General features: G+C 38.0%; 1 protein-coding gene across 8 annotated transcripts in view; it reads left to right on the forward strand.

Moving 5' to 3' along the window:
* DENND2B (DENN domain containing 2B) overlaps positions 1-26,853 on the forward strand; it is a 175,519-nt gene that overhangs the window by 34,859 nt on the left and 113,807 nt on the right. For 3 of the 8 annotated variants that reach the window (XM_064657376.1, XM_064657379.1, XM_064657382.1), the window contains exon 2: positions 2,369-2,457. The gene's annotated coding sequence lies outside the window, so the exon portion shown is untranslated. Of the gene's footprint in view, positions 1-2,368; positions 2,458-2,907; positions 3,118-4,169; positions 4,414-26,853 lie in introns of those variants that run through there. The other 5 variants (XM_064657378.1, XM_064657380.1, XM_064657377.1 and 2 more) reach the window with 4 other exon arrangements.

Genomic DNA, 26,853 nt, shown 5'->3' on the forward strand with positions numbered 1-26,853 from the left:
TGCAATAATCCTGCTCAGTGCATGCCCTCTCCTGTGTGTCACGTGGCTGCTGCATCCTGTGCCTGTGGCCGTGGAGCTTAGGAAAGGAGTGTGTTCAACCAGACAGAAATGGGAAGTGTATCGGAAATAAGAAACTAAACATCAGCTGTGTGTGAGTAATGGATTGTCTGTCTCCTCCAGGGGATGAGGGTACATACTCTGATGCCTTTTGATCGCAATGGAGCCGTGACACTGTAATTAATGTAATGTCATCTGTTCACCATGTCCTCCGCTTATGATCCCAAACCCTGTCCTGATCCTAAACTGTGTTCTGAGATATTGATGTGCTCAGATAAGAGCCCAGGGAGAAAAAAGTAAAGCGTGGGAATGGTTCTTGTTTCGCTGGGGTCAGTTGGAGCAAAGTATGTCACCTTTTGGGAAGGAACAGATTAGCAATGTATTCATGAGGCTTAGAATAGAAATGTGCTTGTCTGAGGGCTTCTGTGGTAGTCACCTGTCCTAGACCAAAGCTCCAGTCATAGTTTTACTACTGTGCTTTGTTCCTACATATTTGTGTGTGCGTAATGTATTTTAATGACTTTGCTTTGAACTTTAAACTGTGACTGAGTGTATATTTAATGCACTGAGTATTTTCAATTATTTATAAATGCTGGCTTGCGTGCTTCCCCAGGTCCTTGCCATATATGCCGATGTGGTCACCTAATTAAGTGCCACAGAGCCTTGTGATAAACACTGGAGTGGGATGTGATGCAGATGGTTGGTACATCTACCCCCATGCTACCAGTAATGGGGTCTACAGGAAATCTGAGACTGATCAGCCATTTTACTTGTCCATTGATCAGTTCCTAAGTTGGATTTTTACTACCTCCATGTCTTTGAATACTCCCTCTGCAGTGATGTAGTTTAAAACATTACTTTTGTGGGAGGAGCTAGCAGTTTCCTCTTTCCCCAGTTACACTGCTGAAACTGTGCCCACATCCCAGCATGTGATGACTTTACCTCAGTCAAACACCAAAGGGAACTTTTCAGGACAAAAACATCATATTTTTTCATATTTGGCTCTCATGGCTCTGCTGGCCTTCACTGGTGCATTCTTAAGGGAAGTTAGTGTGAAATTGCAAGCTTAACATGTGCAGCTTTCATATCTAGGAACTCTTTACTGTAATTTTAGCATCTTCTGGATTCTTGCTAGCTGTTTTGTTTATTTATCCACCTGTGAATAGTCTGCACATAGTTTTGGTAACAGTGTAAAATATGCCTCGTGTATATGCTTTTGTGTGATGTTTTTGTTAGAAAGAGAGGTGGTTTAAGTGTACAATCTGCTCGGAGCCCTGTCACTCACAAACTGTAGAGTTTTCTGAAGTATAGTAAATAATATGCTCCAGTGTAGTTTATATCTGATAATGGCTATGGAGAGAGTCTTATGTTCCCATAAGACATCTTGGCTATCTCCCTGTCTAGGTCTTGGTTTTAAGCTCACTTTTGCTATCATATTAAAAACACAACCAGAAGAGTAATATGTTGCAACTCTCTAATCTTGTGTGTAAACCTAGTTATGTTGATCGTGTAATGTGCACTTTCTTGTGTTCAGCTCCCTAAGTAACATATAAAGGATTTTATGTGGTAATTTTAAGTTTTAAATGCAGGGGTGGAATATCGTAGCAGGATAATGAAGTGGTTGACAGAGAAAGAAGAAATTGGTTTCTCGTTTAGCGTGGCATAGGCAGCTTTGCAATTTTGTGCCCACTAGAGGGACTGTTGCTTGTACTGCTGGTTGCAGAACCCGGAGTCATGCAGTCCCTTCAGTATCTTTTATGAAGTTTTAAAAGTTTGAATGACTGATTCCAGTTAAGTCCTCTAAAGAGTAAGTCTCCAAGGTATTTCTTAATGTGTAAAAAAACTTTGGGCACAGTGCTCTTCTCCTGAGTCCAAATAGTTTTTTCTTAATTTTCTTGCTAAATATTCTTTCTTTTTTTTTTTTTTTTAAATAAGTGTTTTCTGTTCTCTTGATTTATCAGTCCAGACTTTCCTATATGACGTTGGTGGGGATTAATTTAGATTTTTTTTTTTGTGAGGGAAAAGAATTTTTATGTCTTTATTTATGTTTGGAGTAAGTTTTGTTTTGCAGCCATGGTGCCAGTGAATATGGTAAACTAATCAGTTCTTGTATTCACAAACGTCATTGAAATGGGTTTCTCCTTTAACTGGGAGATAGCGAGTTTTGGGTAAGGCAGACTTAAACTTATAGTCAGTATGAGAAAAATTCCAGATGTATCTGGAATATTGTTTAGCTGATTTTTATTTTTCCTTCTGTTTGTTTGTTTGAGTTGCATTCTCCTGACCTGCCCATTTTTCTTCTTAATTACAGAAACATGAAAGAATACAGGAAGTCCTGCATGACCGTGATGAATACCTGTGCTAATTAAGTAACTGGCTTGGTACTGGGAGAACAGCAAGGTAAGCAGTCAGGCCATGCCAGCAGCATTTCTTGTAATCTGCATGATTGTATTTCGACAAAGGCTTAGTGCTTTCAGATATCAAATTCATAACAAGGGGGGCAAAGACAAATAGCCTGCAGGTTTGAATGCAGTAGATTTACTTTTTAGTTCAAAGCTTTAGTGAGAAAACATCTCTGTTTTCCTTCCTGAGGGTAAAAAAAGTACAAGTTCTGTGGTCGCTTTCTCTTTTTTAAAAGAGGCGATATCTCTGATTTCAACAATCGATTCATGACCAAAGCTCAGCTTCCTGGGCTGACTCTAGGGAGGGGTTGGAGGAGGGGTGGAATGTTTCAAAAACTTAGCTGATGAAAAGGCATGCTGTTTTGTGGATGCCTCCCAGAATTGTTTAAATCTGTGTGTGTGTGTGTATGCGCGCGCGCTTATGAAAAGGGGGAGAGAGAGATCTCCATGACAACTGGCCTGGCCAGTCTGTGTTCTCTGCAATCATTTTAGCTGGAATCAGTGCTGCGAAAGGTCATATGAAGGAGTTATGGGAAGCACAGCAGGTATTAGATACTAAACGACTGGTTTTCTGATTGCCTCAGATAATAAGAGAGAGTTTTTTCTGGGAAATACAAATCTGACAATGGAGTGGAAAGGGAAACGCTCCAAATTTCAGGTAACAAAAATTGCCTTTTTAATGTTATGTCCTCCCATTGTGAAGTTTGATGTTTGGTGGGTTTTCTTCTGGTTTTTTTTTTTTTTTTCCCCTCTGTGGTGTTTACTCCCAGCCGAGCCTCGGAGCGAGCTTGGATTCCCTAGCTCTGGGGAATGATGTCATGCGGCAACAGTTGGATTCTATTAGCCAGGGAAAGAGGAAACATCCTGCATTTTTTTGTTTGGGGGGCGTGTGGGGGGGAAGGGATTTACTTTGGCTCTTGATTGAATCTTGTGCAAAGGCTACAAGAAGTATTTTAAGAAGAGAAAAGTTTAGAACTAATTAGCTCCCAGAAAATATCATTTAGGACCTAGGCAGCATCAGTCTTCTGAAACCACTGCAACAATTACTCCTATATGCAAGAAAATGATTATGGAAGTGTTGCAGAAACCAGAAAACATTTCTTTCATCTTGAATGCTCCTATATTAATCTTTAATGAGAAAATAATTTACACTACAATTAAGCAGAGGATTTGGAGCCCTGACGCACTTGGGATCCTCTAACAATTGTTTGGAGAATGTGCTGCTAAAGAGTTTCTTCTGGGATGGGCTCTTTCTCAAACTGCTGCTTGTGAATAGATGATGCTGGCAGCATTGTTCTTAATAAGGTTTTCAGTCCTGGACTGTGTATTTAATAGCTTTAAACCAGCCTTTTTGGGAGAGGGCAGTGGGGAAGGAAAGCAAAACCCTCATAATTTCAGCAATTTGAAAGAGACTTTTCCTCCCCCCTTTCCTCAGAGACTTTTGCTAAGTGCTGTATTAAACACCCAGTGTTAGGATAGCATGCATAGGATTTTATGCAGAAGAATACCTCATGATGAATGTACAACTGCTATGCCCTAATAAAAAGACTTGAAACTTTTATATAATCCTACTTCTTCAAACATCACAAAAATACACTGTACCAGCAACCATGATGAACAGACTAGGTCACCCCTGTGCTGTTTAAATCTCCCTCTAGCAGATGCTCATTTCTACTTTTATGCTGCTTTGTTCCCTTCTGTGTGTTTCAGGCATGATCCAAAGCTTGCTGGAGTCCATGGGATTTTTCCCGTCAACTTCAAAGGGCTTCGGATCAGCCTCTGCCTGAGAACTTCCCAACCTCTGTTTCAGTCTTTTGACTGCAGGACCAGGCCACAAGGCTCTCCGTTTTCTTTCTTGAACTTTCCAAACAGAAGGTCTTTTGTGTTCCTCCAAACAATGCCAGGCGCTGCTGACTGGCTTCAGCGTGGCTGTTAACACACGCTGGAGATAATGGTGATGCTGATTTCCCCTTTCTCCTAATATCCTCCTGGATGGGAAAGTGCCTTGAATGGAAATCGGATCCTTCTATCCCACCTCCCCTCCTCACAAATGGCTGTTGTCTACAGGCGGGCACGTGTGTGTCTGTGTGTGCTAATTGTTCCTTGTTTTAAAGGGCAGTATTGGCTGTGCTTCAGGGGGGAGTTCCAGGAAGATTTTAGGGACAAAACACTGTTATAGCTGTGATGTGCCATAGGGCACTTATGCGGGAGAAGCAGGCTGTCCTGGAGCAGCACTGGCAGCTGTCAGCTGCAAACTGAGGGCTGATCTGTTAACACTTTGTGTCCCCCTCTTGCCTACCAGATTTGACCAACTTGAATCTATTCTTGCTGCTAGTGGATATCAATAACCTGGTTTGGAAAAAAATAGTTTTTCATCTCTTTGTGGAAATGGGAGCAGTTTAATAAGAAATCCTTGTGCCTTTCTTGACTAGAAATGAAATATCTGTGGAGCTGATGTGTTAATTTGAACCATCCCCCTCCTTACAAAGGAACACTGATGATTACCCAAGTTTAAGGCCCATTTGTGGGAAAATGCTATTAGTCCCTGAAATTTCTGAGACAGACAAATCTAATGATTTTCAGCATCAGAACCACTGCTTGTAAGTGCTTACATTTTACAGCTGATCATCTTGGGAATCCTGGGAGATCTCTGCAAGGTGTTGCAAACTTGGCATTCCAAAGGCAACAGTGGGGGTTTGGTATTTTTCTGTTCTGTAGTGTGATGCAGTGGGAAGCCTGGTGAATTCTCTCTGGTGAGTTTCTGGATGAGTGGCATTTCCCTTAATGGTCTGTACTGTAGCATTTGCATGTTACTTTGAAAAGTGATACAAGGCATCATTCCCATGGTCCTTTAAGATAATTTCCATATGCTCTAGCATTCTGAATGGTTCCAAATGAAGTTTTCATATGTTATATACTACATATACCTTACTAGTAGGAAATTTTTAAAAAAAATCGTAATATGTTTGTAACCACAATCATAACAAGATACCTCACAGCTGACCTATTATGGTTGGGTATAAATGTACCTGGCAGCACATAGGCATTGGCACATGAGTTTTTTCATCCATTAAGGGAGGAAGCAGTTCCAGAACCTGGTATACCTGCTGATGCAGGTGGAGTTCTTGCAGGTCTCTCTGCATCTCTGTGCTCAAAACAGCACCTGTGGATAGGTCTTTAGCTCAGCATTTGCAGTCCTGCTGTAGTTGTCACTTTTTAAGTGCATTCATTTCTGTATCTCAAAGGCAGTTGCTCTGTATTGTTTTGACATAAATCTCCTTGTTGGTCCCATGTGTCCACCATGTTTCTGCCAGCGGCTGTACGTCCATGTTCAGTTTGTGGATAGTCAGTGGCTCTGAGATTTACAGAGATCAGTGTGGTTTTTGATGGGATTAGTTGCTTTCTGTCTCATTTTACTTAGAAGAAAAGTGAAGAGTCACGGTAGAAATCTCTTTTTATTCTCTCTCCTTGAATGTCTAATGAGTAATTTTTATATTCTGAGGTATAATGTTTTTAATTGCTTCTTTTATCTTGCATAAGATCCTCTCTTGTGTAACTCCTTGTACTCCCTCTATCCATAATGTTGTCTGTTTGTAGTGAATTCCAGGTTAATTGCTACCCTGACACATTTGTCTTTATTATGTGGAAATACACTGCTTTGTGAAAGAGCTGAGACTATCTAGGACTGACTCTGTCTGTATCATTCAATACTTGTTTCTGCTCTTACTCCGTTCTCTAAATAGCTTCAGTCCTTTCTATTTTTTTTTCTTTGGGAAAGTATGTGAGACACTGGAAAAACCCTGTAGTTTTCTCCATTTCTACTGTTTTCTTTGAAGTTTGGGTGATCTTCAGAGCACCTGGTGTTACAGCTGTGGACAGATGTATCATGAAATTCTTGAACATGAGATCAGTATTCTTCGTCTGTAACCTTATGCTCACCATAGGTGGAATTAACTGATTGAAAACAGCAGTGCTGCATGTTTAGAAGAGCTGCTCATGAGGATGCTCAGATCTTTCCTGATTTTTCTATAAGCTAGTTCCAGCAATATGAACCATGAGTTCTCAGTTGTTTCCTCTCATGTGCTGTTTTCTGGTCATGGAAACTGAGTAACTTCCCAAGGTGCAAAATGTAACACACAAAGATTTATTCTGACAAGCTTACACTGGATATGAGTCTGACTACCTTTGATTACAGCAAGAACCTCCACATGATTGCACTGTCATTGTGCTCTGCAGTAGAGGCTGTCATGAGTGCTAATCAGTGATCTCTCTTCTGCCTATGCATCTTTGACCCAGTTACTTTGCTGAACTCAACACAGTTGCTGGTGTGACACAAAGCAGACTCTTGGCACAGCCCTGATCACAGAGCAGGGAGAGATCTGGCAACTTTCACACAAATCCATTATAATTAAGGCTTCCGGTCCGGGATTTAAACTGCTTCTTTCTCTTAAAAGGCTGAGAGGCATTTAAAAGTATTTTTCAGGCTGAAAATGAACCTACTGCTGGTAGAGGCAAAGTCCCCTGGTGGTAGTTGCTGTAGCAGACCTGGAAGAGACAGGTGCTGCTCTTGTTCCTTCATCAGGCTTTGCAAACGGGCTTCCAACCTGAGTGCTTTTTGAACAGAGCCCCCCAGCTGTTCCTCAGTTTCATGTGACAATGGCAGAGTTCCCTAAGCAGTTAGAGGAGTGTTGCACAGTTGGCTTTCCTCCAGTGCCAGCTCTTATTCTGAGTTCAGGCCTCATGTGGCATTAATTCTCTCTGCCCACTTGAAGCCAAACTGCTGTAGACAAGGGACTGTTCAAAGGAGTCCTGTTTCCCCATTCTGCCAGGCGGTGCTCCCCCCTGGAAGTTTTTTTTCTCCATCCTGTTGCAGTTTGATGACAGGAAGATGAATTGGAGGCTAAAACTTCTGCCAATGGCAAGAACGCAATTTGGCACCCCCTGTGCAGCTGGCATCCAAAGGATACAAGCCATCAAATTATCCGTGCTCCTGGTCCAGCTGAGCCTGTTGGTTTATGACCAGAACATCCCTCCTGTCTTTAAAGCATGCTTGAAAGTTAAAAGGCATCACTAAGCCTTTACCACATTATGGGCATGCTGAGGACAGTTGGACAATTTTGACAGTACAAAACCCGCTCCCTGCAATGCTGTTTCATGCCTTCTTGGTAGAGAGCAAAAAGCAATTTGAAAGCTGCAGCAATATGGAAACATTTGCAGCTGCACAATTCGTATTTCCATGTTTCAGTCTCTCACAGGCTCAGGCAAACCTTCTATTATTAGTTTTAAATGGAGAATAGCTGACAGCTGATTAATTTGAATGGCGTATTCCAGAGAGAGCTGTTTTATGACTGAGTTGTCAAGAATGGCAAGGCAAGGAAATATTGACTGAAGTTACAAAGAGAAATCTCTGATGTAGAGCACAATCCTGTTTATCCAAAAGATTTGTAGGGGACAAAACCATCTTCATACCACCCTGCTGCTGACATGTTCAAACCCGTGCTGGGAAGGAGAGAAGCTGAACAGCTCAGCCTGTTTTGCATTCACTCTCTAGCAGTTTCTGGGAGAGCTCCCTGGGGGTTTCCTGGCGTGTTGTCACAGGGAAGGAGATGCATTGCAAACCAGCCTTTAGAAAACTACCTAAAAGATTATTTCAAATGATTCATTCTCGTGTTGGTTTTTGAAGAAGAGTCAAGTTGGTTTCAGAGGGAAGAGTGAAAATAAAACTGCTCTTGGACAATGGATATGCTTTGTGTAATCAGCTGATGCTCTGGATCAGAGCTGCTCTGCTGTGCATCAGACTGAGTTCCACTGTTGTACTGACCCTGCTGCACTCGTGCTTGGGCAGAGTGGCTTTTGGGAATGTATGAAGACATAAGCTGGTTTTTCAGTGCTCTTTTTATTTGCAGCAGCACATGACAGTGGGTTGCAAGTTGAGCAGCATCGCCTTGGGACATGTGCGTGCTGCTGTCTGGTCACCCCTTTCTTTCCTGTGGAAGACACTGCCCATGTGTGCCACCTCTAAGCAAGCAAGACCCAGCCTGGGCCGCTGAGGCACAATTACAATTCTTTTCACCTAATCTGAGACTTCAGTGGAGGAGAGCCACTTCTGTCCCTGGAGCTGCATAAGATGATCCATTGAGGTCCTCTGTTTCCTACAGCAACAAGGCTCTGCCACGGTGCTGTAACGTCATGAGCTTTCATGAGACTGTTCCCCCTGCCCCCTCCTGAGAGGCTTTAGTGTGGCAGGAGTCACAAAAGGTGAGAGTGAAGAGCGGCACAAGGCAAGAAAGCTAAATTGGCCCTGGTCACCCTGGGCTGGGAGGACACTGCCTGTTTTTTAGTGCAGAGAGCTCATGTCCTTGAGGGTGATTGGAAGATCAACTGGGCAGGAACACCATTCCGTTGAGTCAGGTCAGAGCTGCTGTCAAGGCACGGGGGACATGCAGAGCTGAAGTCCTTGCAGACCATGTCTGTTGCCATGTGCTGCCTCTGCTCTCCTCTTCCTCACATTAGTGTCTATGGAGACAGGAGAAGGGTAGCATTGGGAGTGAGGCTATTTCACTTTCTATCCAGCAGTTGAGCCCAGGATCCTTTTTCAACATAAATCTCCCTGGAAATGAGATTTGCTTAATGTAAAGGTAGATGAAGGCAGAAGTTGAACCCTATTGGATTTAGAAACACTCACTTCATGCCCACATGTTTGGAGGTCTTTGTGTGTGGTGAGAGGGCTGCTATACAAGCTGGTTGTACAGAAAACAGGTTATACTCTCTTCTGTGCCAGTCTCAGTGCGTAGTGTAATGTACTGTCAAATTTGACATGGACGTTAAGATCTGCTTTCCTCTCCTATGGAAATATTATCCAGGTTTCTGCTGAAACACATCAAGAGCTAAGGTCCCTGCTGTGACTTATTTGCTACTGGCTGATGTGCATGGACAGTAGAAAACAAATGTAAATGTGACTCGGGTCTGTGTACTACAATAGCACAGAATGCTTCCTGGGATATATAACTATCTGGAAGGACAGGGCATCCAAGAGGTAGCCCGAGGTCTCCAGTTGCAGCACCTTGTCAGCAGTTCCCAGCACAATCCCTGTGCCACTGATGGCTCTGATAATGGCTGTGGTACATGTTCTAAAAGTGTGGCAAGACCCTCAAGTAGAGGAAGGCAGTGGAGTTATGCTAAAGGCTTTCATGATTTATCTGGAAAATCTATGCAGTTCATGTTCTTGCTAGGGCAGACTGATTGCAAAGTGGACATTTATCCAGAGATTTCAGGAGTCAGCCAATGGCTGCTCTGGTCAGGCTGTGTGATGTCCTGAAATCCTGAAAAAATGGCCACATTCCTCTTTCTCCAGCTCAATAATATTTCCATATGCAAAACCAGGCTGCTTTAGGTGAAGCCCTCTTGTGCATCAGCCTCTTGCTGAGTTGTATCAGGTGTGTAATGTCCTTTTGGCAGCTGCATTGCTGGTGTGATAAGTGACCTTGCCTACAGTAGCAGTGCACATGAGCTTGCTGTCCTTGAAGATCTGGCATCACATGGCCTCCAGGGACACAGTGACAGGACAGACTCCAAAGTGAACTGCCACTGGTTCCTAAGAAGGAGGAGTTCTTGCTACCTGTATGGGTGCCAAATAGTATGGCTTCTGGAAGTATTAAAATGTTTACTATTAAAAAATTATTTGTCATGAGAAAAGGAGAAACCTATTGCTTACAGTGAGGGAACAGTCAGCTGCTCCTGAGTCTGGGTGGAAAAGGGAAATGCTTGGAAATAGTTGGAAGAACAGTGCAGAAGAAAAAGCCAGCTGGTTATCTGTGAAAGAAGGAAACCTTGTTAAAAGGTAATTATTCTTCTGGATGAGAGGCTGGCTTTCTGCAAGGTGGGCAGAAGAGGAGCAAAGTCAAAACCCAGGCTTCTGGCTCAGCTTGTCATTTCAACACTTATCATTTCAAGATTTGCTTATGATCAGATTTGAAAGCAAATGAACCAACTGACCCATCATTTTAGACTGGGAATCCTGTAAAATACTTTTTCAGTGTGATGGATGCATGGTGTTCCCAAAACAAAGAAGTCCAGGACACTTTTGGCAGCCAAGTGGCACTGAGAGCCTGCTGGGCTGTTTCGCTGCTGCCCACTACTGAAGAGGAGCAGTGACTGCTGGCTCGGACAGATTGCCCTTGTGACAGTGGCTCATTAACGTTTGTCACATCAGTTATGTTTCCATGACAGCCTCAGGTCTGACAAATGTGACAAAGCTGTGTTTTATCAGCAAATCCCCCGTGGGCCCTAGTCAGGAAAGCATATGGGTAAGGAGAGAAAATTATCCTTCCTGCTCTTTGTTACTCACTGATTTTGCCCTTTGTATGTGAAGCAGCCAGCTATGACTAGCTACATTTCTCTGTAATTTGCAGTACCTCCTATATGGGGCTGAACCTGTGCTGAATTGATAGATCTTCCATTTGTTAAGAAGTTTTATTCGTTGTTTTGCTAAAGATAATATTGAAATTTTGGGGATTGAAGCAGAAGCACCTGTGTTCTTCTATGGGGCAGACTTGGGCACCCTTGGGTCACACTGCCTCTTTTTCAGAAGAGTTTTGGAGATTCAGATAGGTGTGTTGGCCAAGGTTGAACCCCTGGGGTAAGCAGTCACATTTGTTCTCTTGCAGTTGTTTAAAGAAGTGCATGAGCATTTTATTTATATTCAACTAATTTCTCCCTCAGTGAACAATGGAAGATGCAGCAGTCTGCAACTGTTTATCTGTAGGTTATCTATTAATATGTTGTGTGCCAAGTCACATGCATACATAAAACAAGGAAAAAAAGGCTGAAATTATAGATATGCAGAACTCTCTATCATGAACATATCAATCTTGAAACCTAGAAGGATCTGTAATACAAGTATTTGCCCCTCTTATGCAGGGACCATAAAAGAAGGGAAACAGTAGTTGTGTAAATAAGATAATATGACATAAGTAATAAAAAGGAGGAGGGGTCCAGAGCTTTTTGAAGTACTACATGATTGCCCTTTCCTGAATAGAATCAGAACTGCTTACAAGCATTCAGTCCATCTCACTGGGGAACTGCAAACAGGATGCAGCTTTGCTAATATTGGCAGGTGCTGGAGTTTTTTTTTAACTGAAGTGGCAGACCCTGGGGCTCTGTATCAGAAGGTCATGAGTTGAATCCTGGTGCTTCACACCACTCCTGTGTGGTGGCTGGTAGCTCTGTGTGTGCATGTACAATATATGTGCCCATGAATGACTGTTCACCTTGGTCATCTGTATCAGCAGACTCCAACTAGTAGAACTATTACCAGGAACATTTTATCTCATGGTGGAAGCAGTTATTTGGGAGAGCCTAACTTTGCCCAAGAGAGGTTTCCAAGACAGTAAAGGCAAACCTACTTGGTTCAAGACTATGTGCTGGGACTCATTGCCTCATGTGACTGCAACCAGCCAGTACTGAGTCATGAGATTTCCAGTATTACCTCTGAGATCATTCCAAACTCAAAGGTGGTGACTTTGACTGAAAGACAAATAGCCAAATATATTTATTTCAAAACAACGAGTAGGAAATCTAATATTTATGCTGTTACTGCTGTAAATTAAGTCAATGCTTTTTCAAGCATTTTTGGAAATTCTAGACAGAGCTACCAAGTAAAACATGTGAATCCTGTTTTCTAGCTTGTGTCTGCTAGGTGTACAGCAGCAAGCTGAATAAAAAGGAGTCAGGTATGTCTCAGAAAAACAAAATTTGTCATGTATTAATAACAAACATCTACTCTCCTGATCTCCACGTGAACAATGTCAAAGAGGGGGAACATCACCAAAAGGTCAGTTGAATCTGGAGAATCATCAGTTGGATACAGGACTGGTACTGCAGCCAGGGGTTTGGCTACTTAGGCCATGGAACTTGCTTTGAGAGATCTAGTCTAGGTTTAGATCAGGTATTAGGAAGATATTCTTTACTGTGAGGGTGGTGTGACACTGGAACATGTTGCCCAGAGAAGTTGTCCCTGTCCCATCCCTGAAAGTGTTCAAAGCCAAGCTGGATGGGACTTTGAGAAAACTGGTCTAGTGGAAGGTGTCCCTGTCTGTGGGAGAGGGGGCAGAACTAAATGATCTTTAAAAGATCCCTTCCAACACAAACCATTAGATGCTTCTCTGGACTTTGTGACACACCAAGTTCAGTAGAATAAAAGGCAAGGGATGGAAGTGTGTTTGTTCTTAAACAATGCCATGTACCTCAGCACAGCTGGGTATTTTGTGAGGCAATACCTATTGTTTATGTTTTTAATGAAATCAAATCCCTATTTTGAGAAAGAGGGAAAAGACTTATTAAGAAGGAGAAGGTGTTGCTTAATGAATGAAGTGTTTCTCTGCAAGACTGAAATTCTACCGTGTCTTTAGCGTTGAAAGTAAAAGAGGCAACTTTTGAGGACAGCCAATCAAAAGGTGTCGGCAAAAATTTCGTACAGCGTGAACTTTGTGGGTAGCCTGACTGTCTCTAGAACTTCAGTCAGGCTTCCAGAGGCAGCCAGTCACTAGAGCAAGGACAGATCCAGCCCCAGCGAGCCTTGCAAGGGGAACCACTGCTGTGAGCTGGAGGGCAGCTGGTAGCAGTGGTGTGCAGCGTTGCCAACTGTGTTCTATAGTCTTTTTCAAAACTGCAGCAAAATGAAGTATTAGTTGACTCATGAACTTTGCAGCAAAGTTTTCTTCCTCTCCTGGCAACAACCAGTCCCAGCAGGGCACCTCTTCCCATCACTACAAAGGTGCAATTGGTAAGAAGTGTGTGGATTATGCCATAGCAAACTCGAGTTGCCACAGTGTTTTAAGAGAAACTGCTTAAGTGAGACTAACATTTTTGTTTTTGTTTGTATAGCATTCAGCGTGCTGAGTCCTAATCTGTAGTTAGGTTTGTGAGGTAGTGGGTGTAATAATTACTTGGTTAATAAAAGTCAGGCCTGATAAGCCTCACTGTTGAATCGAGTAGAATACTGCCTTTTTCTAGCTGTAACTCTTCAAAAGATACACACGTTTTTGTTTCCAAGAGCCATTAATTCTCGTTAAAAAGAATGGTGAATGAGTCAACGCATATCCATTTGTTCATTACTCTCTCCCAGTCCTGTCACAAATCCGTGGCTAAAAATGCAGTAAGTACAAAATCTCTCCATCCTGTCTCTAGTTGGGAAGTTTGCATTTCTGTTGTTTTTCTCCAGCCAGCACATTCCTGCAGGCAGTGCAGGAGGGGGAGAGGAAAGCCAGCTTCTTAGAGCTGTGAAAAAGTGCTTCATCTCTTAGCTATCTGCATCATAGGTTGCATTCTTAATTCTACCTTGAAAATCTTCCCCCAGAAAAATGAGTTTGAACTCCAGACAGTATTCCTGTAAAAGCAAATGAATCATCTTCCTTGGGAATTGAGAGATCACTGCGACCTGGAGCTACAGTCTTAATGACTAAGATGAACAGATAGTTAGGAATTTGCAGTAAATCTGTATTATACCATCCATTATTGTTTCTATTGTGTGTAATCATACAGGAAGAAAGCAGCCATTGTTGTTCTGAGACAGGGTATTTTTTTTATGTTTATGTGGTAGCAGGCAAAACAAAAAATGGTGGGACTCATGAGGAATAAGGTGAAAAATTAATAGTGCCAGGTCTTAGTCCCTGCAGTAACATATTCTAGAGTGGCCAGAGAACAGCCTGAATGTGATGACCCAGTTTGGAGACAAAATCATTCTTCAAGTACCTTTTAAAGACACGGTTCCACTGAACAGTCAGACACCTGGAAATCTTTAATTGTGCTTTTAGGTCTGAGGACAATGTTCTCAAAAGTCTTGAGATCCCACTGACTTCCAGAAATGTTGAAGTCCTCAGTGCTGTGACAGCAGAACTCAAATCCAGCAAGCATCTCTGCTGTGTATTCCTGAATGCATATTGTGTTCCCCTGTGGGCTAAAATACTCTATCTTCAAACTGTTTCTAAAGTTATTGGTCAAACAGAAATTGTATTTACTTTTTTCAGATACAAAAGTTTGTTTTCTGGTTGTCCACTTTGTAGCCATTTCACTACATCAAGAAATGTGAAAAATTTGCATTTTTAGATGAAAGAGAAATTAAATCCAAGTTGTCCTGAGCTTACAGGAGCTGCCTCAGCAAAGACAAAGTGGATCCATTTGAGTCTTGTGGGGTTTTGAGCAGTATCCTTTCAGTTGTGAAACTAGAGAGAAGTAAGAAGGAACCAATAAGAGATGGAAAAAATAATGAAGAAAGCAAAAGGGTAAGGAAGAAGTGTCTGTACCATACAAATTGAGGATCATTCAGTAGAACAACAGTTGAGAGATTTTCTTTTTCCGCATTATTGAAGCCTTCCAACTGATACACTTTTTGAAGCAGTTCATGTTTTACAGTTAAATCTTGTTTCCCCTACTTACACATAGCTAGGTGGATCATACATTTGCAGTTTCATAGCTGAGGCTATATTAATAATCCTGTGTATTCAGGTAAAAGTAAATGTGACAGATATCTTTGTGAGGGAGTTAACTTGCCCCTGGATTAGGGGCAATAAATCTGTGATGTATGCAAAGCAGCAGATCAGGTCTCAGAAAACTCTGTCTATGAGTAGGTGACTATACAGATATTTATTCTTTCTTTTCCCTACATAAAAAGAGTATTGTGCAGGATATTGTATTCAGTTTTCTTCTTAATCTGAAAGCTGTTATGGGTGGGAAAGAAATTGCCTTCACATCCAATTATGAGAAAGACAAATACCCTGAAGGGCAAGAGGTGTGTAAGACTTTAAAACTAATTGAATTATAGATCTCATTCAAAAAATTATTCACAGAACTTGGTCTTGGCTGTCTTTGGAGAGAAACTTTGGAAGAAGCAGTAGCCAAGAGATGAATGAAAATGTGCCACAGTTCTCTTGGCATATTGCCTTCCAAAATAGATGGTGAAGCTTCTCATGGAGCTATAGCTGCTGTGTTAAAAATATTTCTTATTTCAGTCACAAACAAAGCTCTTCAGAGATTAGTTTAAAAAATATATTCTTACAGCAGCTCTAGTCAAAGCAGTGTTCATTTTAAATTGTCATCAAAAGCAGTGAGCCTATAGATTGAAACTGGTCGTACTGACCAGTGTTGGTGAATTCCAATTTCCTTCTAATTTGAACATTAGAGGGTAGTGAGATTCCCTAGAGAACTCAGGGAGGTTCCAGAGACAGCTCTGAAAATTTAACTGGTGTAAATAACCCTGTATCTTTGTGGCACATCTCAGCTGTGGAATATGCAATGACTGGGAAGCACTGGTTATTTATTTTGGGGTTTGAAGTTGTCAGGGAGCATTACCCTGATCTTACACAGGAGTAATAGAGCTGGTCTGCTGCGCAGACAGTCTAGTGGTAACTTAAAGACAGAGCTGAAGTGAGTACATTTGAGATCCCACTTATGCTGTTAATAAGAGAAGGACCTTTCTGATGCCTTTCCAGCTTAAACAGTTGAAACTGTGTGTTTGCAGTAGGTTTCCTTTTCTTTTAGCCATGTGGTACATAACTGGACTTGTTTCTTTGTGTCTCTGGGCAGTTGGATTCTGCTGTATTTTCCCTTTATGGATGATCCTGGTTGAAAAGTCTGCTAATCTCCACTGGACCTGACAGGGAAAAATATTAGGGATATGATTTTGAAACTGAAAAGTGCAGCACTATAATAAATTGTGGCTCTCTCGTTGAACATGAGGATAAAATTCATTCCAGACCCTGTGTTCAAATGGAACAGTTTATGAATGGAAGCACAGCCCCTGGATTGTATTTCAGCATTTGTCTCTGGTTTGGAATTGTGCTATTTCCAACATAGACAAGGATAGATATTTTATAAGCTTTCCTTCTTCCACTGTTCAGATTGTTCGAGGATAAAATCTCTTGAGCTGGAGATGGCTGTGGACTATATGGCATAGGAAAAATATTTTGTTTTTTAAAACAAACAGCTTAGTAACTTGTCTGTAGTTTACACGTTGAAAATAGCTTTATATTTGGCTGAAGAAGAACTGGCTAATGCTCAGAGATATCAGAGGTATCACACTGATGTTTCTGCTTTATCTTATTTGTCCTATCTGTGTCTTGTTTTGTGGTTGTCATCTCAGCTCTGACACCCATCAGACAGGGTTCTCTGTTAGGTGACATCACAGCAAAATGTGTGTCTCTTGCTTTCATCTGATACAAACAGGTGTTAGATGAAGGGCACTAGCTGCAGTAAATGTGAATTAGCATTGATTATATTCAAATGGACAAGCTGGAAGACAATAATGGAGTAGTTATCAAAGAAAAAAAACAAATTAAAGGAAAACATGCTTAAGCAGCGTGTATTAGGAAATTAGGAGTCTTGGGCTGAAGTCTATAAATGTTCTAGCCCCTGCTGCAAGAAACAGCAGCTGAGAAATAGATGCTTAAAGATGAAGAAGGAGCCAAAACCTCCTGTCAGTTAACATACTGTGGTTTCACCCACTGCTTAAAGCTGTTCAGTTTGAAGCCTCTCAGATGGTTCATGTTACAATGCTGACAGAAACAAAAATGAGATGCAAAAAGAAAAGCTTAGGGAAAAGTTTGAGGTGTGATTTTACATCTGTTAACTGGAAACTTTTTTTTTTTATTTATTCTTTCTTACTGGGATATTTAAAGATGGCTAAAAAAAGGTAAATTCTGTTGTTATAAGGGTATATTTGTGCCACCTTCATTCTCACTTGTTTTGCTGGATTGTAGTTTTAAAGCATAGAAATGTGAGATATTTCTTCTTTGAGCTAATAAAAAATATTGTCTAAGTAAGAGTGTGTAAGCTGATACATGGGCAAGACTTTTAAAAGCAGCTGTGTTGCACCTAAGAGAAGTGGAAGGGTAGGGACAAAACAAGCAGCTCATTTTGTCCAGTGTGTTAACAGTGTGTGTATGGGGCAAGCAGAGGTAAATGACTGCTTGTATCTCGGGCTCTCTAGAAGAATGCTGGCATCCTCTCTGCAGAGAACTTCCTGTTTCCCTGTTGTTCTGAAAGGGATGTTGTTGCCCATCCCAGCAAAAGCTTAGGAATGAATTGTTTCATTCTGTCTCACCAGCTGAGAAAATCTACTGATACTGAAATCAGCTGAGTCAGTCTGCATTTTGTCTAGGCAGCTGGAAACAGAAGTTACCTCTGGTCTTCAGTTAATACTAAAATTATGAGCACAGATTATGGTACTGTTGAGAAAGATTCTTCAGAAAAGACTGCTAAATGCAGTCCATGGATCACCTTTACAGCAAAACAGGAGGAAAATACTGATAGTAATACAGGCCCCTACGTGTTTATTGATGTCTAGGAATTTCTTCATCTCTCAGCTTACAAGACAGTTTTAGTGTTGCTTTGGTTTTACTAATTAAGGAGATGTAGGAGCTTTGTTTACATAGAATGCTTACGCAGTCTCTTAAAACATAATTTACTCTTATTTTTAAAATAAACGGAAAGAATTAAAAATGGCTCTATAACAAAGCTTCTTATTTGAAGGAGAAAATTGAGATAGGGCTATAGCAGCTAGTTAGTAACATCAACTGGGCTGAATTGGACAGGTACCTAAATATGAAGGAGGTCTGGAATATGCTGTAATTATGGACTCCAGAACTGCCATTGAATTGGTGTCTCAGGGAGGGAGTCCCAGGGAGCAGCCACAAAGAAGAAATAGGAAAAGTCTGAAACAAAAGGAGAGGGAAAAACTCATGGAGAAATAAAGGTGCGTTTTTTGAGGTGAAGAAGCATAAATACCAAGTGAGGACTGCCGGAGGTGAAGCTGGGTTTAGACATTGCTAAGGGTATTAAAACAAAACAAAGTATTTTCATTTTCCCTAAAATTTATGAAAACAGAAGCAGGACAGAGGCATGGGGTAGGTGGGATAGTTAGCAGGAGAAGAATGGTTTAGTGATCAGTGACTGTACAGACAAACATAAACTAAATTATACTCCAGTTTTCATTCCCAAGGGAATGAAACAGGACAATGAATATGCCCCATCCCTGGAATGCCAGGTTGGATAGGGCTCTGGGCATCCTGGTCTTATGAGAGGTGTCCCTGTCGCTGGAGGAGTGGTTGGAACTACATGATCTTTGAGGTCCTCTCCAAACCCCAAATCATTCTAAGATTCTATGATATTGCTGACCTGGTGGGTGAGATTAGCCATGGAGGCAAGAAGAAATACTAGGATAAGAGGCACATGAAAACAACTCCAGCAAAAAAAACTCTGGAGATATTCAAAACCCGCTTGGAAGAGATCCTGTGCTACCTGCTCTAGGTGGAACTGCTTTAGCACAGGAGTTGGACTAGGTGGTTCTCAGAGCTCTTTTCCAGTGCTACTTGTTCTGTGATTATGTGACTTTTATGATGTGCTTGGAAACTGCAAGTATAGTATCTGTGTTACAGAAGAGGAAAATTCAGTTCAGTGATGCTGATCGTGATAAACCAACTCAGAGGGAAAGTGGAGTATGTGGAGTCTTGGAGTTTAAAAAAAAAGGTAGATTGTGCTGACTAATCTGGTAGCTTCCTCTGATAACTCTATTGCAGAGCCAAAGAAGTGGCAGGTTTGTCCTGTTTGGACTTGTGCTTGCTAGCAGAGCCACAGTGGGGACTAAGTGAGAGAAATTTGGAATCAGTAGAGCAACTGGGAAGTGACTTGATAAGGATGTAAAGATAAGAATAATGTTGGGAGAAAAATACCATGTTGTAGGGAGGTTATTAATGAACTGTCACATGAGTATCTTGAGACTAGTTTCATCCACCATCTCCATTAAAATGTTCATTAAATGGAGTATGCAGTTAAATTTCCTGCTTCTACACAGCTGAGTTGGTGATTTTTCAGACTGAAATAAATGAAATGGCATAGCAGTGTCACCACCTGAAGAAGAAAACTACTTGGGTGGGCTGAAGATAAGCAAAGACCAATTTAAAGTGAAAACAATGTCATCACAAGAACTAGAGATTATCTGAAGTGGAGAGGGAGCCGAGATTGCTGCACTGGCAGATCCTTCAGGTCCCTTATTTTCTATGTAGAAAAAACACCCTTCCCTTCAACTGATGATTATGATTTAAAATTTTTCTTGTTTTCAGTTTTAGTTCAGCTTCCTTTAATAGCCCTTACTGGTAAGAATGTATGCAGGCAATGAAGTGGGAACGGATGTTGCAACTCTTTTACTGATGCTTTGAAAGTTGTGACACAGTTGAGATAAATTAGTATACCAACATGCTTGTGAACTGTTCTCAAGAATGTTCTCTTAAAAGAGAGAGTAGGAATCTGGGTCAAATCCATTTATTAAGTCATGTTTTAAATCCTTTTTTGTTGCCATAGCATTAGTTTAAAGAGTTATTTGTATGTTTCTATTTTTTGTTTCTTAGTGGAACCATTAACATGTTTGGGTTTTTTTTAAGGCTTTTCTGTCCATAAACCATAACTGGAGTATTTTCCAGAAGAATTTTTAATCATAGTTTCTGATGAAACTAGTTCTTAAGGGATCCATTCACTGTCTATGATAGAGGAGATGTGAGTTTCTTTGTTGTTTATGGTGCCCAAAGAGAACTTTAGTTTTCAACCCCTAAGGTGAAGTTCTAAGAAAGTTGTAAGGGATTCCTGGGTGCTTTAAGGAGAAGAACAGGGGAAGAGACTGAGGCCAAAGGCGCTGACAAACTATCAGCAGTTTGTACAGAAAGTAGGAGCTTGTTTTAGACTGTCAGTTCAAAGTTGTCTGTCATGTGTTTTGGACTCTAAGCCTGATAAGCTGCCTACCTGTCTGCTGTGACTGTGCAAAGCGGGCATGCTTGTGTTCCTACAGCCATGCCTATTTTCACTCATAGTGTATCCTTAGGAAGACCCTACCTCACCTCTCCTGCCTCCACACACCTGTTTGGAACCATTCCTCTCCCCACAGCCTGAATGAGGGTGTGTTATGGAACAGCACTAGTTGGCAAAGAAGACAACTCAAACTGGTTGGCCAGTCTGAACAGGGCCTTTGGAGAACCTTTCATTCAAAGTCAGCATTTCTTTTCCTCTTCTCAGTTCCTTTTTCTTTTTTTTTGTTTTGTTTGCTTTGTTTCTCTTGTTTGTTTCTCTTGTTTGTTTCTCTTGTTTGTTTCTCTTGTTTGTTTCTCTTGTTTGTTTCTCTTGTTTGTTTCTCTTGTTTGTTTCTCTTGTTTGTTTCTCTTGTTTGTTTCTCTTGTTTGTTTCTCTTGTTTGTTTCTTTCTTTTTTTCTTTCTTTTTTTTCTTTCTCTTTTTTCTTTCTTTTTTTCTTTCTCTTTTTTCTTTCTTTTTTTCTTCCTTTTTTTTCTTTCTTTTTTTCCTTTCTTTTTTTTCTTTCTTTTTTCTTTCTTTTTTTCTTTCTTTTTTCTTTCTTTTTTTCTTTCTTTTTTCTTTCTTTTTTCTTTTTTTCTTTTTTTTTTTCTTTTTTTCTTTCTTTTTTTTTTCTTTTTTTCTTTCTTTTTTTTCTTTCTTTTTTTCTTTCTTTTTTTCTTTCTTTTTTTCTTTCTTTTTTTCTTTCTTTTTTCTTTCTTTTTTTTCTTTCTTTTTTTCCTTTCTTTTTTTTCTTTCTTTTTTTTCTTTCTTTTTTTTCTTTCTTTTTTTTCTTTCTTTTTTTTCTTTCTTTTTTCTTTCTTTTTTTTCTTTCCTTTTTTTTCTTTCTTTTTTTCTTTCTTTTTTTTCTTTCTTTTTTTCTTTCTTTTTTTTCTTTCTTTTTTTCTTTCTTTTTTTTCTTTTTTTCTCTCTTTTTTTCTTTCTTTTGTTTCTTTCTTTTTTTCTTTCTTTTTTCTTTTTTTTCTTTCTTTTCTTTCTTTTTTTCTTTCTTTTTTCTTTTGTTTCTTTTTTCTTTTGTTTTGTTTCTTTTTTGTTATTTCTTTTGTTTCTTTTCTTGTTATTTTGTTTCTTTTTTGTTTCTTTTTTGTTTCTTTTTTGTTTCTTTTTTGTTTCTTTTTTGTTTCTTTTTTGTTTCTTTTTTGTTTCTTTTTTGTTTCTTTTTTGTTTCTTTTTTGTTTCTTTTTTGTTTCTTTTTTGTTTCTTTTTTGTTTCTTTTTTGTTTCTTTTTTGTTTGTTTTTTTTGTTTGTTTTTTTGTTTGTTTTTTTGTTTGTTTTTTGTTTGTTTTTTTGTTTGTTTTTTTGTTTGTTTTTTTGTTTGTTTTTTGTTTGTTTTTTTGTTTGTTTTGTTTCTTTCTTTTTTGTTTTTTGCTTGTTTCTTTTGTTTGTTTCTTTTGTTTGTTTCTTTTGTTTGTTTCTTTTTTGTTTCTTTTTTGTTTCTTTTTTGTTTCTTTTTTGTTTCTTTTTTGTTTGTTTTTTGTTTGTTTTTTTGTTTGTTTTTTTGTTTGTTTTTTTGTTTGTTTTTTTGTTTGTTTTTTTGTTTGTTTTTTTGTTTGTTTTTTTGTTTGTTTTTTTTGTTTGTTTTTTTGTTTGTTTTTTTGTTTGTTTTTTTGTTTGTTTTTTTGTTTGTTTTGTTTCTTTCTTTTTTGTTTTTTGCTTGTTTCTTTTGTTTGTTTCTTTTTTGTTTCTTTTTTGTTTCTTTTTTGTTTCTTTTTTGTTTCTTTTTTGTTTCTTTTTTGTTTCTTTTTTTGTTTGTTTTTTTGTTTGTTTTTTTGTTTGTTTTTTTGTTTGTTTTTTTGTTTGTTTTTTTGTTTGTTTTTTTTGTTTGTTTTGTTTCTTTCTTTTTTGTTTTTTGCTTGTTTCTTTTGTTTGTTTCTTTTTTCTTTCTTTTTTCTTTCTTTTTTCTTTCTTTTTTCTTTCTTTTTTCTTTCTTTTTTTCTTTCTTTTTTCTTTTGTTTTGTTTCTTTTTTCTTTTTGTTATTTCTTTTGTTTCTTTTCTTGTTATTTTGTTTCTTTTTTGTTTCTTTTTTTGTTTCTTTTGTTTCTTTTTTTGTTTCTTTTGTTTCTTTTTTTGTTTCTTTTGTTTGTTTCTTTTGTTTGTTTCTTTTGTTTCTTTCTTTTCTTCTTTCTTTTCTTCTTTCTTTTCTTCTTTCTTTTCTTCTTTCTTTTCTTCTTTCTTTTCTTCTTTCTTTTCTTCTTTCTTTTCTTCTTTCTTTTCTTCTTTCTTTTTTCTTTCTTTTTTCTTTCTTTTTTCTTTCTTTTTTCTTTCTTTTTTCTTTCTTTTTTCTTTCTTTTTTCTTTCTTTTTTCTTTCTTTTTTCTTTCTTTTTTCTTTCTTTTTTCTTTCTTTTTTTCTTTCTTTTTTTCTTTCTTTTTTCTTTTGTTTTGTTTCTTTTTTCTTTTTGTTATTTCTTTTGTTTCTTTTCTTGTTATTTTGTTTCTTTTTTGTTTCTTTTTTTGTTTCTTTTTTCTTTTTTGTTTGTTTCTTTTGTTTGTTTCTTTTGTTTGTTTCTTTTGTTTCTTTCTTTTCTTCTTTCTTTTCTTCTTTCTTTTCTTCTTTCTTTTCTTCTTTCTTTTCTTCTTTCTTTTCTTCTTTCTTTTCTTCTTTCTTTTCTTCTTTCTTTTCTTCTTTCTTTTCTTCTTTCTTTTCTTCTTTCTTTTCTTCTTTCTTTTCTTCTTTCTTTTCTTCTTTCTTTTCTTCTTTCTTTTCTTCTTTCTTTTCTTCTTTCTTTTTTTCTTTCTTTTTTTCTTTCTTTTTTTCTTTCTTTTTTTCTTTTTTTTCTTTCTTTTTTCTTTCTTTTTTCTTTCTTTTTTCTTTCTTTTTTCTTTCTTTTTTCTTTCTTTTCTTTCTTTCTTTTCTTTCTTTCTTTTCTTTCTTTCTTTTCTTTCTTTCTTTTCTTTCTTTCTTTTCTTTCTTTCTTTTCTTTCTTTCTTTTCTTTCTTTCTTTTCTTTCTTTCTTTTCTTTCTTTCTTTTCTTTCTTTCTTTTCTTTCTTTCTTTTCTTTCTTTCTTTTCTTTCTTTCTTTTCTTTCTTTCTTTTCTTTCTTTCTTTTTTGTTTCTTTTTTCTTTTTTTTGTTTTTTGTTTCTTTTGTTTCTTTTTTCTTTTTTTGTTGTTTCTTTTGTTTCTTTTTTGTTATTTTGTTTCTTTGTTGTTTCTTTTGGTTTTTTTTGTTTCTTTTGTTTCTTTTTTCTTTTGTTTTGTTTCTTTTTTTTTTGTTATTTCTTTTGTTTCTTTTTTGTTTCTTTTGTTTGTTTATTTTTTGTTTCTTTTGTTTGTTTCTTTTTTTGTTTGTTTTGTTTCTTTCTTTTTTTCTTTTTTGTTTCTTTCTTTTGTTTGTTTCTTTTGTTTCTTTTTTTCTTTCTTTTTTTCTTTCTTATTTTCTTTCTTTTTTTTCTTTCTTTTTTTTCTTTCTTTTTTTCTTTCTTTTTTTCTTTCTTTTTTTCTTTCTTTTTTTCTTTCTTTTTTTCTTTCTTTTTTTCTTTCTTTTTTTCTTTCTTTTTTTCTTTCTTTTTTTCTTTCTTTTTTTCTTTCTTTTTTTCTTTTTTTTTTTCTTTCTTTTTTTCTTTCTTTTTTTCTTTCTTTTTTTCTTTCTTTTTTTCTTTCTTTTTTTCTTTCTTTTTTTCTTTCTTTTTTTCTTTCTTTTTTTTCTTTTTTTCTTTCTTTTTTTCTCTCTTTCTTTCTTTCGTTTCTTTCTTTTTTTCTTTCTTTTTTCTTTTTTTTCTTTCTTTTCTTTCTTTCTTTTTTGTTTCTTGTTTCTTTTGTTTCTTTTTTCTTTTGTTTTGTTTCTTTTTTCTTTTTTGTTATTTCTTTTGTTTCTTTTCTTGTTATTTTGTTTCTTTTGTTTCTTTTTTTGTTTCTTTTGTTTCTTTTTTTGTTTCTTTTGTTTCTTTTTTTGTTTCTTTTGTTTCTTTTTTTGTTTCTTTTGTTTCTTTTTTTGTTTCTTTTGTTTCTTTTTTCTTTTTTTGTTATTTCTTTTGTTTCTTTTTTGTTTCTTTTGTTTCTTTTTTCTTTTTTTGTTTGTTTCTTTTGTTTGTTTCTTTTTTCTTTTTTGTTTGTTTCCTTTGTTTGTTTCCTTTGTTTGTTTCCTTTGTTTGTTTCCTTTGTTTGTTTCCTTTGTTTGTTTCCTTTGTTTGTTTCCTTTGTTTGTTTCCTTTGTTTGTTTCCTTTGTTTGTTTCCTTTGTTTGTTTCCTTTGTTTGTTTCCTTTGTTTGTTTCTTTTTTTTCAGCTTGTAGAACTCACTGGTGCTATTTAAAGTGAGCCTTAGAAATAGGATTCAGACTAAAATACAGTGGCCCTTGGCCTTAAGTCCAGATACCTGACCTCCTATTGATTCCTTGTAGAAGCAAGAGAGGCCCATAATGATGCAGACAAAACTCTGTTGATTTCAGGAATAAAAGTTCTTGGGGAATATTGGCACAAAACCTATATTTTGTGAGAACCTTACTGTCAAGTAGGTGTTGAAACAGTGTACCTTTCCTACTTCCAAAGTACTATTTTTCACAGGAAAAAACTAATAGAAATGCTCCTTTTATTTTTGAGTTAACTGAGCAAGCAGACTAAAATGCTTGATGTTTGAATAAGCTGATTTCACTGACCTTTTGGGCTAACAGCTTTAGCAGTAGGCACAATTTGTAAATTAAAAATCAAGGAGTTCCCAGCTCCCAGGGCAGGTGTTTCTCTATAATTCTGATTATGCCCTTTCCCCATCTTTGTCCCTGTAGCTGTTGATTTCTAAAACATGAACCTGTAATCTTAAACTCAACTTGTTTACAGAAGTAAGGTGCCTTCTGTACAGCCCATTTACAGAGAAGAATATTTCTAATTTAGTCTTTGTTTCTCCTTAGAGGGTTGAGTTTCCAGGTGACTGGACAAGTCAGGCAACTGTAGTAACGAGATGGTGCAAAACCTCTATCTGCTAGATAAATAACAATCTAGATAGTGCTAGATAAAGTAACAGTCAAAAGTTGATAAACTTCTTGCGTTTATGTGAAACAAGTAAAACTTTTGACTAAATTAGTAATGAGTAAACAATTTTTACCTGGGTTTACCTTGAACTTGCCACTGAATTTTTCACACAGCTTACTGTCTGAAATCTTTTGTATGATCTATTGACATCAAAGCCATCTTGTCTAACAGCATAATGAATAATGGGGCTTGGCTGAAGCAGGGAAGCTTTGAAGGAAAAGATTTAGCTGGCAAAAAACTTTTATTTCTTCCAATAGAAAAAGAAAAATATTTACTAAAATATGTCTGCTTCTCCTTAGCGTGGGTAAAGTACCTTACTGACAGTGCTTTGAAAGAGCATTTAAAGAGACTGTTAAGGTGTTTCCTTGTGTGGAATTTTGTCTGTGTTTTCTGTCTGTTTTCATTGGGCGTAACTTGTGGAGTTACTCTAAAAAGATGCTGTACTGAAAATGTGCTGTATTGAATGACATACACTTGAAGTTTCCCTCTTGTTTCTTGTGAGAAACATGATTCCTTCTTGCTACCTGAAAGCCTCATTCTATGAGGCAGGAGTGAAAAATACCTTTTGAGAAACAGGAAGCTCAGCAGATGCTCCCTTGAAGGTGTCTGTGCAGGTATCCCCTAGACTGAGTGCTGAACTTAATACTCTTGTGTTAAATTAACTGCCTGCTTAAAGGAAATAACCTCCAGTTTATATCAGCTGTGTTGAGGGTGATTCACCTTTTCAAAAGCACCTAAATGACTCACACAGTTGCACGATATTGACTTTCAATGATACTTCAGCTCCTGAGTACACAAACCATTGCTGGGAATCGGAATAAGACTTCTGTTATGTGTTGCTGAGAATTGTGTGAAGGTAGTGTTTGGAAGTTGCCTGGAGCAGTCGTGTCTGGTAGGAGCAAGAGAAGAAGGGATGCTGTGCATGAAATCATATGAGTGGAGAGGAGATAAAAGCGGGAGCAGTGAGAGGTTGGAACAAGTAGAAGTCTGGCTCTGTTTTACCTGTTGGCAGATGAGAGCCCACGTGTATTCCCTCGATGCCAAGCTGCTGTACTTACCTCTGAGTTGTTCAGCCCAGGCTGTAATTTCTACACAGAAGGTCCATTTGGTGCTTTGCAAAGCTTCCTTGGTGTAGTCCCACGTGGAGACTGTACTGTTTGTGTCAGCAACTCAATGACTACCAAATAGTGTGTGTTTCCTTTTGGGGGACCATCTCTTTCCTTTTGGGGAGCATCTCTACGTTGGCACAGTCATACTCTACCTCTCACATAGCACTGAAAATGAATACATCATTGTGCATTGAATCTTCTTTAGTTGCAGATTTAAGTGTTGTACTGCCATGTAAGAGTGTAGCCATAGTTAGCATGTGAAAGAACTCACTGTCAACAGTCTGTTCCGTTTCAACTACGTTATTCATAAGATTCTTTCCTCCCTCCAGCTGTTTCCACAGATTGAAAGACTTTATTTTAGTTTATAAATGCTGTTTGCCCATTGTTCATGCCCACAGATATTTTCCATGCCCAAACATCCATCCCTCCAGGAAAAGAAATCCTGACCCTATAAAAGAAGCCATGTGGAATGA

This window comes from Pseudopipra pipra, chromosome 6 (genome assembly GCF_036250125.1).
Source record: "Pseudopipra pipra isolate bDixPip1 chromosome 6, bDixPip1.hap1, whole genome shotgun sequence".
Taxonomy (NCBI): domain Eukaryota; kingdom Metazoa; phylum Chordata; class Aves; order Passeriformes; family Pipridae; genus Pseudopipra; species Pseudopipra pipra.